Source organism: Coffea arabica, chromosome 11e (genome assembly GCF_036785885.1).
Source record: "Coffea arabica cultivar ET-39 chromosome 11e, Coffea Arabica ET-39 HiFi, whole genome shotgun sequence".
Taxonomy (NCBI): Eukaryota; Viridiplantae; Streptophyta; class Magnoliopsida; order Gentianales; family Rubiaceae; genus Coffea; species Coffea arabica.
The window spans coordinates 54,479,866-54,493,349 of NC_092331.1; the positions used below are offsets into that span (position 1 = coordinate 54,479,866).

Below are 13,484 nucleotides of genomic sequence, written 5' to 3' on the forward strand. Positions count from 1 at the left end.
AGAAAATATTCCTTGGCTTCTCCTCCATTTGCATCGTTATCTTCAATGTCACCAGTACCACTATTGTTGTTGGCAAAATTGACATGATTTTGACCTCTAAATTAGTAGACACCACAACCATTGAAGAAGAAGAAGAAAAACAATCATCCCTAATATCAATTTCTTGCAATATCCAAACCTGAAAAACAGTACCAACTTGCAAAAAGGCCTGCAAAATGATCCGGGCTTGTGGAATGTTGGAGTGTTTAAACGGAAACAAGTGTTTGAACGGAATAGCTAGAGCTGCAGCTGCAAGAAGAGGAAGATGGTTCTTGTTGATCTGGGCTTCTGGTTCGGACTTGGCCTATGCAAGTGACTTTAGGGGAAGATGGTTCTTGTTGAGCATCATTAATGGCCGCTGCAATACTCATTTTGGGTCGCATAATAAACATAGGACCTGAATGTGACCTCCTTTTGCTTCTGCCAAACATTGCTTCTCAAATCTCATCATCAATGGGGTTGGAAACTTATCTACCCTCCTTTAATTCAGCCATTCTTTATAACTGGTTTATAATTTGATACCTTAGCAGGCGCTGTCCTCTTAGGTCTCTGAACATGCAAACAAATCAATGCACCCTTGTGGTGGTTCTACCGTGGTGATGAAGCTTAGATTTAGGTTTTAGAAGAATTAAAAGAGATTAAGGAGTTATGGTCCCTTACATTTTTTGTTAACATTAAAATGATTTGTCATTTTTACACCTTAAAAATTAGTCACCTGATCTGCTTGCTACTTATTCTGGCCAAGATTTGTGCGGATAAGTGAAAATGGACCAAAAGTAATCATTTTTTTCTTGGGGACTAAAATTGCTCATTTTCAATCTGAGAGATTAAATTTTCACATCAACGATATGTAGGGGCGTTTAGTGTAATTCTCCCTTATTAAAAATGCTAAATCTATGTGAGCAGAAAGTATAAGTGAGAGCATCCGAATTTGAGCCCTCCCACTTATACTATTAAAAAGAAAAAGGTGAAACTTCACTCTTTTTTTTTTAATTTATTTTTATAAGAAATTAGAAATGTTCATTAGTAAATTCGACGAAGAAAACTAATGAAAACACAAAACTATTATATTTTTTTAAGGGATAAATTCTACACTTTGATTTCATTTTCCCCCCTTCTTTGCTCCTGTTGAAGTTGTAAACAACTACGCAAAGTGTAAAATCTTTTAGAAGTCATGAAAGTATCCTATTTAGTCCTAATGCTTTTAAGTTTTTCAGTTAAAGAATGTCCAAACTATATATGTTTTAAAGGTAATTAATAAATTACGAAAACGATGGAATGTGTAAAAAAGGATTTCCTAAGTCTTGTGCTCTAGAAAACCTTAAACCTACCTCCTTAATCCAATATAATTCTATACTTTGGATAAAAAAGGAGATGAGATCAGGAGATCCAATTTATACTCCAAAACATATTTGCAAGCCACAAAATTGTGAAGAGTTCCTCAAATTGGTGAACAAAGAATATGGTCTATGATTGATTGACATTCTCATATATTTGTTTTTTAAGCAATAGTTGACGCTCTAAAATTTATAGCTAGTTTGGATGTTTAGGTTAGAAAAGAAAAGATGGGAAATGTTAAGTTATGAAAGAAAAGAAAAGAAAAGAAAGGAAGAGAAGAGATTTTAATGTTGTTTGGGAGTTAATGTAGGAAAATGGATGATTTTGGATATATATATATGTGTGTGTGTGTGTGTGTGTGTCAATAAAAATTTGTTCAATACATATTTGAAGACAAAATTGGCATTTAGAAAAATTTTATTAGGTATTCTCAGCTTTTCCGATACTTTTCGCCCACATTTGGGTGGAAAACTTTGATAACCACAACAGTAGGAGCCCATCCGTCAAAATCATATGCTTTCCTTTTCTACCCTTCAAAAATCCCCATACGCCGGAAAGAATGTCTTTTCTATCACCTTCTTTTCTTTTCTCATCAAATCACAACTTCCAAACTAACTATTAAAGTTTTTTATCTCAATTCCTCCTTCACTTCTTCCATATATGGGATCCATAATTATATGTATCAAGGTTTCCTAGAGCACTGGTCTACAGCAGAATTTTCATTTTCTTTTAACTGTTAGATATCATAAAATTTTAAATAAAATGAACAAATTTATTATAAATTCAATAGAATTTTCATATCTGCCTTCAAATTCAAAGCGGACCCAGCGGGCGCTAAATGCGTGATTCATCTTGGCTAGGAACAATTTGGGCCTTCTTCAATTAATACACAACGAATTTACCGGTTAGACCAGTTAGCAGGAACAAATTTGTTCTCTATTCTCTAAAAGAGATGAAAAGAGATGTAGTGCACGTTCTTTGCATTATTGTTAGAGTAAAATGTGCACAGTTTATTATTTAGATTAATTTTTACTGTCAGTCGTGAATGAAAGACAACTATGCAAAATTTTAATTTTTATATACGTATCATGGATCTAACGGTGATAGTGTATACACTGTCAGTATATATAAGGTTTACTCTTATTATTTTGACTATAAATTTAGGATTAACTTTTTGTACACTGATAGTGCAGTAATTTTTTTTTTTACACGAATAGCTATGGTTGTATGGCACACATGCATGATTTGAATTTCAAATTTGAATTTACATTATACGGCATGATCTAAACTTGCTAGTGTAAAGAAAATTGTACACTGATAGTGTATTAAAAAGTTATCCATAAATTTATAGATTAATTTTTATACACTAATAGTGTAGTGATTTTTTTTTTTTTACACTAGCAACTATAGATGCATGACACATATGTATGATTTGAATTTTAAATTTGAATTCATATTATATGTCATGATCTAAACCTGCTAATGTAAAATAAATATTGTATACAGACATTGTACAAAAAAACTTACTCTAAATTTAAAACATGTGCACAATTTGTTATTTTTGTACGTTATCTTGTTTATAAAACTTGCAAAATATAGAAAAGATGCTAATTAAAACAACTTGTTTCTTAAATTTTTTTTAAAACTAAAGAGCGCCAAGAAATACCAATTGAAATTTGTGAAGAAATTACAGAAACTCTGTTTATTGAGAAGGTGGATATTAATACAAACTGGTAATATGTAGCTTAGTTATTTTGACAAAGAATTTTGGAAGAATATTCTATTCTGCAGGAAGAGGCTGTAACTTGAGGGGTTGACGTAACAAAAGTTATTCAACAAGAAAATAATGTGCAAAAGACTGCAATATGATCTTTCCGCCCCCGGATGGAAAGAGCTGCATAACAGTTCTCATCTTTTCATTCCTTCTCCAAATATTGGTGCCATCTTCACTCCACCGTTTTGTCTCTCCATATTTCCTTCCCAACCTAACAATTTGAAGTTGCCACATAAACCACAAAATAAAATTTCAGAAAATTGATTCTACATAGGTAAATGGGACGGTGCAATTATGATTTTTAGTTTACGCTCCTAGACTTTGTTTAACGTGTGAGATGAGGCCATCAAAAGACAAATTCAACTGGTTAAGTTGAAAGATGAATAAGCTGTTTAAGTTCAAAGGTGTAAATTTACGACTTTTGTAGCATTTGGGAAAAATCTCCCCAGATATATTATATTGTAGACGTTTTCTATTCTGTGCACTTAGAGCATAAGATAAGCATACAAAAATATGAGGCAAGCAAATGTACACCAAAAAACATTGATATTACAACCTACTCCCCCAGCCCCCCCGGGAATTGTTTTCACCTTTTGTGTTGTGAATTTATATTTTTTCCAAACAAGAATAGATAGGCACCACCTTTTATTCTTGTCCTTAAACAAAGAATAAAAGAACAATATGGTGCTTTTATTACAGTTTTTACATCTTTTGCAAAATTAAAATACTTTGTCAAACTAAAATATCTTCAGAATGTTTTCTTTTGAGGGCATCTATACGTACTAAAAGAGAGACAAAGAATTTACCAAGGGACATATCAAAGTCACGGTTTCTGAGCTCACGGTACTCTTGACACAAGGCACAGAATTCGCAGCAGAACTGAACAAGACAATCTCCACGAGGGCTTTCAGGCAACATATATTGCTGCCTCATCTTAGAACGATAGAAACAAGAGTCAATGCATCCGCAACCAGTTGCAAGACAGATCAGGCCATAAAACCCTCCACTTGCTGCACAAGCTGCAAACCACCAAAAAAGTAGTAGTAATAAACGTAATAATGCATTAATTACTAAGTGTCAGAGGTACTATATATATATCCGATATTTATATATTTTTTTTCTATTAATATCTTCACTTACGAGTCGTTTCTTTGTCTACAATTTCTGCAATTTGTCCAAACGTGTTGGGAAAGGGTACCAGTACAGGCACACAATATCAGAGTTAGTTCAGAACAAATTTCTCTTTCCCCAAGTACCAATTAAAACAGGAACAAATCAAATCACCAAGTAATAATGCCAGCAGTGATAATAAAGTGTAAGAAAAATAAAAGGCATAGGACACCAAGATTTTTACGTGGAAAACCTAATTGGGAAAAACCACGGGACCTAATCCAATCAAAATCTCCACTATCACAATAATAAGAATACACAGGTCTATCCGAAATATTCGAACGACAATAATATCACCACCACCAACCAAGTGAAATTGCTACAAAATTATTCCCAAAAACTACAACTGTCAAAGAAGTGAGTTTGGAAATATGTTACCAAACGAAGAGGAAATTTAAAATCTGAACCGGTAGATGAGTAGAGCTTGACAAGAGGATCACGTGTGTAAAATTTCGTCTTAATCGGGTTTCAAATCACCCTCCAATCAAAACCTTGAAGCTTCTCTCTCTCTAGCTATTTCTCTCTCTTCGTGTCTCTCAAAAGTGGCGTCTGGCTCTTTTTCTCGCACGAAGACCGAAGCTTGAATGCAACGTGCGGCTACTCCCTTTTTTTTTGTTTTTAAGTCAACCTTGACTTAAACCTAAATTGTTTGGTTTTGTGGTTTGGCCCACAAACCCAACAATCTCCCCCTCCAGCTTATTTGAGGCGCTCCACCAAACCTGTTTTTTGTCTACAAAACAAGAGTTTCTCCTTAGGTAATGGCTTGGTCAACATGTCAGCACCATTATCATATGTATGCACCTTCTCAAGTGTCAATAACCTGGAATCCAGTACTTTCCGAATCCAATGATACCTCACATCAATGTGTTTGGATCAAGAGTAAAATGTAGAGTTCTTACACAAATGAATAGCACTCTGACTGTCACAGTAAAGATTATACTTGTCTTGTTTCATACCCAACTCCTGAAGGAATTTCTGCAACCAAAGAGTCTCCTTGCATACTTTAGTGGTTGCAATGTACTCCGCCTCTATACTAGAAAGGGCGATACACTTCTGTAACTTATTTTGCCATAACACTACTCCCCCTGCAAAGATCATCAAGTACCCAAATGTGGATTTCCTATTATCAAGATCACCTGCCATATCTGCATCAGTGTATCAATCTAGCATAGTTTTACCATTGCCGAAACATTGACATAATCTAGAAGTTCCCTTGAGATACCTGAAAATCCATTTGACAGGATTCCAAAGCTCCTTACCAGGATTAGAGAGATACCGACTGACTACTCCAACTGCATGAGCAATATCTGGCCTGATGCAAACCATAGCATACATCAAGCTACCAACAGTCGAAGCGTAAGGAATCTTCTTCATGTCTTCTTTATCTTTCTCACTTGTAGGATTCTGTTTGATATTCAATTTAAAGTGACCTGCAAGTGGAGTTGAGACTTCCTTAGCATTACTCATGTTAAACCTGTTGAGCACTTTCTCAATATATTTTTCTTGAGACAACCAGAGCTTCCCATTTTGCCTGTCACGTGAGATTTTCATCCCCAATATCTGTCTAGTCGGGCCTAAATCCTTCATTGCAAAAGATTTACTTAATTCCTTTTTCAACCTGTCAATTTTTATAGTATCACGGTCAACAATCAACATGTCATCAACATATAGCAAGAGAATAACAAAATCACCATCTGAAAAATTTTTCACATAAACACAGTGATCAGATGTAGTCCTGTGGTACTTATAGTCTATCATGAAAGAGTCAAATTTCTTATACCACTGTTTCGGTGCCTGTTTCAACCCATACAAATTCTTCTTGAGACGGCATACAGGATTTTCCTTGCCACTTTCTTTGAACTCCTCCGGTTGCTCCGTGTAGATCTTCTCTTCCAAGTCGCCATGTAGGAAGACTGTTTTCACAACAAGTTGTTCACTCTCCAAATTCAAGTTGGCTGCAATACCAAGAACAACTCGAATTGATGACATTTTACCACAGAAGAGAAGATTTCTTCAAAATCTATACCCTACTTTTGACTAAATCCCTTCACAACCAATCTTGTTTTGTACTTTGGTTGTGAGCTATACTCCTGAGTTTTCAACCTGTAAACCCATTTATTCTTTAGAACTATCTTGCCCTTAGGCAGTTTCACTAACTCATAAATGTAATTCTCATGCAGGGGCACGATCTCCTCTTGCATGGATCGCAACCAATTTTCTTGTTCTCATGCTCTAAAGCCTCACTGTAGGACTCTGGCTCTCCTCCATCTATTAACAACAAATATTCATGAGGATAATATCTACTAGAAGGTCTCCTCTCTCTGGTAGATCTCCTAATCTCATCTTGTGGTGGCGGTGGTGGAGTAGGTGGTGCTTCATGCTCAACTTCATCAGTAGTAGAATTATCATCATCATTAACATCCTCTCTCTGCTCTATCTCAACTCCCCCTTGATTAAATTCAACAGGCACTGGCATTGGATCTGGATCTGAATTTGAACTAGCAGGAATGTCGTCTGAGAATTTTGAATTATCACCTTTATCAATGTCTTCAATGGTTTGATCTTCAAAGAAGACAACATCTCTACTCCTGATCACCTTCTTCTCGATAGGATCATACAACCTATAACCAAAATCTTCATGTCCATAACCCAAGAAAATGGATTGTTTTGATTTTATATCAAGTTTTGACCTCTCATCCTTAGTAATATGAACAAATACCCGGTAACCAAAAACTCTCAAATGTTTAAAGGACACATCTTTTTCCGTTCATACCCTCTCTGGGATATCACCATCTAGAGGAACTGATGGAGAAAGATTTATCAAATCAACTGCAGTCCTCATTGCCTCACCCCAAAAGGGTTTTGGCGGTTTAGCATTAGAGAGCATACATCTAACTCGCTCAGTGATGGATCTGTTCATCCTCTCTACTACTCCATTCTCTTGAGGAGTTTTTGGTACAGTTTTCTCTAATCTGATTCCATGGGACTTGCAATAGATTTCAAATGGTCCTCTGTACTCATCACCATTATCAGCACAAATACATTTTAACTGCTTGTCAGTCTCTCTTTCAATTTTGCTGTGAAAATCTTTAAACACATCCAAAATCTAATCTTTGGATTTCAAAGTAAAACACCAAACCTTTCTAACAAAGTTATCAATAAAAGTTACAAAATAAATAGCACCATCAAGAGACTTATCTTTCATATAGCAAACATCAGTGTGCACTAATTCTAATGGATTCAATTTTCTAGATGAAAAAAAAATTTTGAATGCAACTCTGTTTTGTTTCCCATAAATGCAGTCAATACAAGGTTTAAGTGCATTACCTCTAACTTCAGGTAGGAGTTGTTTGCGAACAAGTGTCTGAATCCCCTTTTCACCCATGTGCCCAAGTCGCCTATGCCACAGATCAATTGATGAATCACGAACTGCATTGACTTCTCCCTTCCCCAACTTGTCTTGCATCAAGTAGAGGGTACTCTGTTTCTTTTCTCTAACAATAACAAGATTTCCTTTGCTAAGTTTTCATTTGCCTCCACCTTGCAAGTTATGGTAACCCTCATCGTCAAGTTTTCCTGTAGAGATAAGATTAAGGCGAATATCAAGGACATGTCGAGCATTTTTTAATATCAGCTGGCACTCAGTATCTGTATCCAAATATATGTCTCTCATGCCAACAATTTTGCATGAGATCTCATTTCCCATCCTAACATATCCAAAACTTCTTCGGTGTAGATTGAGAAGAAATGCCTGTGAGGAGTAACATGGTAGGATGCACCCGAATCAACTACCCAATCACTGTCATAATGAATAATATTCACCTGACCATCATCACATAACACAAACATATCATCATGAGTTGCCGTAACTGCTGTAGTCTCTTCATCACCTTTTTCCTTCGCCTTACCCTTCTTCTCAGCTTGTTCCCGTTTTAGGATTCTGCACTCCTTCATATAATGTCCATTCTTTTTACAATAATAGCATGCAACATTTTTTCGCTACTCAGACCTGCCTCTAGATTTGTCAATCCTATTGTGGGGTCCTTTACTTTTGCTTCTCCCTCTTCTTTCTTTCTTTTCTGTCACCAGGGCCTGGAAGTCATAGATAATTCCTTGTTCCTTCCTCCTGAACTCTTCATTCATCACGGCCTCTTTTGCAATAATCATGGTCAACACACCATTTGGAGCTGAATTACTGACGGAGACCACCATAGTTTCCAAACTATCCGGTAGTGAACTGAATAATAATAAAACTTGCACTTCATCATCCCATTTCAAATTTAACGTAGTTACCTGGTTTATCAATCCCTGAAAATTACTCAGGTGTTCAATTATATCTTCCCCATTCTTATATCTCATCCGAGTAATCTGTTTCAGACAACTAATTTTGTTCAAACCGGTCTTCCTTTCATACATACTCTTAAGCCCTTTCCATAATACATCAGTTCTGGTGTTATTAGCAAAATGTTGAAAAATAGTTTGACCAATCCATTTTCTAATATTACCAACAGTTTTCGTATGCATAACAGCCCATTTTTCATCACTCATATCATTTAGTCTGCCTTTATCCCCTAGAACAGGTTCAAATAAATCTCTACAATGCAAGTAGTCTTCCATTCTGGACTTTTAAATTGAATAATTAGTCGCATTCAATTTTATCATGCAACCACTATTCGAATCATCCATTTTTAACCAGTACAAATGAGCAGTCTAACTGCTCTGATACCACTTGTTGGGAAAGGGGTACCAGTACAGGCACACAATATCAGAGTTAGCTCAGGACAAATTTCTCTTTCCCCAAGTACCAGTTAAAACAGGAACAAATCAAATCACCAAGTAATAATGCCAGCAGTGATAATAAAATGCAAGAAAAATAGAAGACACAGGACACCAAGATTTTTACGTGAAAAACCCAATTGGAAAAAATCACGGGACCTAATCCAGTCAAAATCTCCATTATCACAATAATGGGAATACACAGGTCTATCCGAAATATTCGAACGACAATAATATCACCACCACCAACCAAATGAAATTGCTACAAAATCACTTCCAAAAACTACAACTGTCAAAAAAGTGAGTTTGGAAAGGTGTTACCAAACGAAGAGTAAATCTGAAATCTGAACCGGTAGATGAGTAGAGATTGACAAGAGAATCGCGTGTGTAAAATTTCGTCTCAATCGGGTTTCAAATCACCCTCCAATCAAGATCTTGAAGTTTCTCTCACTCTAGCTATTTCTCTCTCTTCGTGTCTCTCAAAAGTGGCGGCTGGCTCTTTTTCTCGCACGAAGACCGAAGCCAGAATGCAACGTGCGACTGCTCCCTTTTTTTTTTTGTTTTTAAGTCAACCTTGACTTAAACCTAAATTGTTTGGTTTTGTGGTTTGGCCCACAAATGGGCTGGCCCACAAACCCAAATGTTATGCATGGAAGCTAACAAGTCAAGCAACCTGTAATAAAGTAGAAAAACACACTATAAGCATGAGAATAACATGGTATATTTCTTGGCAAAAGAAAAAAAAATGCTGTATATCAAGTTTTTATTTCTTGTTTTCCCCCTCTTTAATGAATGGATACTCTGAGATAGAGCGAGAAAAGAGTTATTTTACCAATATGTAAACTATATAGGCTCTGAGTACAAATTTTGGCATAATGGTAATTATCTCGTAATACTGGAACTCATCTGGAAATAACATCATGGAGACTGTAAAGTGTGATAGGTAGGTGCTTAATGCAGATATCATAGGTTCAATATTCTCAATAGTTACTAATTCTAATTAAGGTGTTAAATAAATCTCATAAGATTATGATCGTTACCATTTAATATCTAGAAACATGGAGAAATATTTAAAAACCAAAAAAAAAAGAAAAATTGAAGATGGTTTCTTACAATTTGGGACATCCGAGAAGCAGTCAAAAAGACCAGTGGACCAGAATCCTGGAGTTTTACTCTCAAACTGAGATGGTGTTTGATGAGTATTATCACCAATACTACAATTTTTGTACTCAAATAAAGATGATGTATAGAGGAGCGAAGATAAGTAGATCAATGATAAGATGAGGGATAATATTGATTTGATATATATATATGTCCTTTATTGCAGGCATAGATAGTGTGTACGAAATCTGCAATTGACTAATTATGCATGCAACTATTACACCATGTTTCTCAAACTTGTCTCCTCAGTTTGTTATTCAATTGAGGGGGCTGAACCAATGGAAGAAGTAGATTTAGACTTCTTGAATATTCTTAATACAGTTTTTTAATCAATTTCTTGAGCTTCATTTTGACACGCAATGTTGAAGTAACAAAATAATTTGACGCCCCCATGTATGACGAACACTAGGTAGCTTCTTGTGTGGTACAGGTCGAGAACTGTATACGTTATTTAGTTCTGTGATTCATATTTGATTAGTATTATACGTTCTCTTCCAGATTTGGCGTCCAGTTGAAAAATCCTTGGAGTTGAAATTTGTGAAGAAAGGTGAAAGTCTTTGCTAACCTCTGAAATTTCTTTTGCGGAATAAAAGTACACATGAATTTTGGTCAACCTGGTTCTAGATGTGTAGCAAATCGTTCTCAACAAGTGACTACCCCAGTACCAGTTGAAAAATCCTTGGGAGTTGAAATTTGTGAAGAAAGGTGAAAGTTTTGGCTAACCTTTGTGAAATTTCTTTGAGGTATAAAAGTACACGTGAATTTTGGTCAGCCTCTAGATGCGCAGTGAAGTCGTTCCCAACAAATGACTGCATCAGTAGTTGATATGAATATAATCGGAGTGTTTTGATAAAATTGAAGTTTTAAAACTAAAATTTAAAATCTAAAATCTAAAATTTGAAATTTGAATTCATTAAATTACTGAATTGTTAAGTACTAAATTTGATACGTTTGAATGTTTATTATATTAAATGATAAGTGAATAATTTATCACTTATTTTTTGGAGTAAGTTTTGCTTGAAAAATTCAACGTCACTTAACTAATTTAGATATTTTATTTTTTGTTATCAAACGCATTTGAACATATTAAGATCTAAACTCATTAAATTTAAGTGCTAAACTGAATTATCAAATAGTGCATAAGTCTGAAAGATGTAATGTTTTAGTTAATTTTGACTAATAGAGCGCTGAACTTACACAACAAATACAACAAATTTGTCATTTTTTATTTTTTCATTTATCCTTTCACCCCACCTCACATATAAGATTCTAACCTTAAACTTGATTGCGTGGAAAACTCTAAAAGCCTCATCGGACCAGTTATGATTTTCATCGTTTTTCTATGAATGATGTGCGGATTGCAATGACAGCTCAAGTAAATTGAATTGGATTTTGAAAAAAAAAATATTTTTCTTTTCGCACCAACGCATGACAGCGAATTGGACTCCATCAATAGTCTCTTTGAAGACGATGCTAGATGACCATGTTACCTTTTCCATTAGTATTGCTCAATTTTGAGCCTGCCAAATGCCACAAACAGTCGCAGCTTAGTGCCTACGTAGAATTCATCGGACCAAGAAACTGCACCTCTAAAAATGAAAGTCCATTCTGGACTGAAGTCCATATTGCCATAATCCTTTTTAGTCCCTTAACTTTTAATTTCTTCATGTAATTCTTTATCTTTGGATTCATATCCATTAGTCCTTAATCTTAGCAAGTTAAATATACCCTTTTCATTTCCATTTAGGTGTAATGATCACTTGGCTCATCACCAAATCCACCGCGTCAATTTCATGAATAATAGACAATCAAGTCATCCACAACAAGAGTTTACTTGACTAAAAGCAAAGATGATGAATCATTAACTCCAAAAAAAATTTTGAAAAAAGGGAACCCCGCACGTGACAAACACGGGGAGGACAACCATGTTTTGCAAGGAACTCATTTGTGCTTTATACTACATTTCTAAAAGGGTTAAATTACTAAAAAGCCTTTTGTAGTTTACCAAATATTCACCTTAACTTCTTATAGTTTAGAAACCTACATTTTAGTATCTCGTGGTTTTAACTAAATTAAAACTTGAACAAAAACCATCTAAACTAATAGTTGCATGTGAAATGTTAGAATTGTCGTTTATAAATAATAGGACTAAATACCATAAAGCCCCTTGTAACTTATTGAACGTCCAACTTGACTCCTTGTGGTTCAAGACCCTACATTTTAGCCTGTGGTGGTAAACAATCTTAATAACTCCTTTAAAAACTGCATTCTTAACTCTCTGTAGTTCGAAAACTTACATTTTAACCCATCGTGGTAAACAATCTCAATAAATCCTTTAACAACTTCAAAAACCTACATTCTAGCCCCCTCTTGGCAAACAATCTCAATAAGTTCTTTAACAACTATGTTCTTAACTCTTTATGATTTGAAAGCCTATATTCTAGCCCCTTATTATAAACAATTTTAATGAGTCCTTTAACAACAACATTCTTTTAGCAAGGCAAATGGCTATGGTAGGACTGTTTGAATGGATAAGGATAAGGCTAATGCAATGAATTCAATTTACTTAAATCCATGAGCTGTTAAAATATAAATTTTCGAACTATAGGGAGTCAAATTGAATATTTGGCAAACCACTGAAGATTTTTGGTATTTAATCCTATTACTTAGAAAGAGCAATTCTAACACTTCCCGTGCAATCATTAGTTTAGACATTTTGTGCCCAAATTTCAATTCAGTTAAAACCACGGGGGGCAAAAATATAGGTTTCCAAACTATAGGAAATTAAGTTGAATGTTTGGTAAACTACAAAGGACTTTTCAGTATTTAATCCTATTATTTATAAAGGACAATTTTGACATTTCACATATAACCATTAGTTTGGATGATTTTTGTTCAAGTTTCAATTTAGTTAAAACCACGAGATACTGAAATGTAGATTTTCTAAATATAGAGAATTAAGTTGAATATTCGACAAACTACACGAGGCTTTTTAGTAATTTAACCCTTTCTAAAAAGCAAAGATGATGAATCATTAACTCCAAAAAAATTAAACAAAAAGGGAACAATTATTTATTCCACAAATTGTTTTATTCAAAGCTTATAATCCATACGAATGTACAACGATAGAAATGATGCATCCTGGTATAAGCATCTTACTTTTCAATATTCATTCATTTTTCCAATCATATTTCTTCTGCAAACCACTGATTGAAAGAACATAAAA

General features: G+C 34.8%; 1 pseudogene; it reads right to left on the minus strand.

Annotated features, from left to right (window-relative positions):
* Positions 1-3,231: 3,231 nt before the first annotated feature.
* Positions 3,232-11,882, minus strand: LOC113718553 (protein PLANT CADMIUM RESISTANCE 2-like; annotated as a pseudogene).
* Between the last annotated feature and the right edge of the window lie 1,602 nt (positions 11,883-13,484).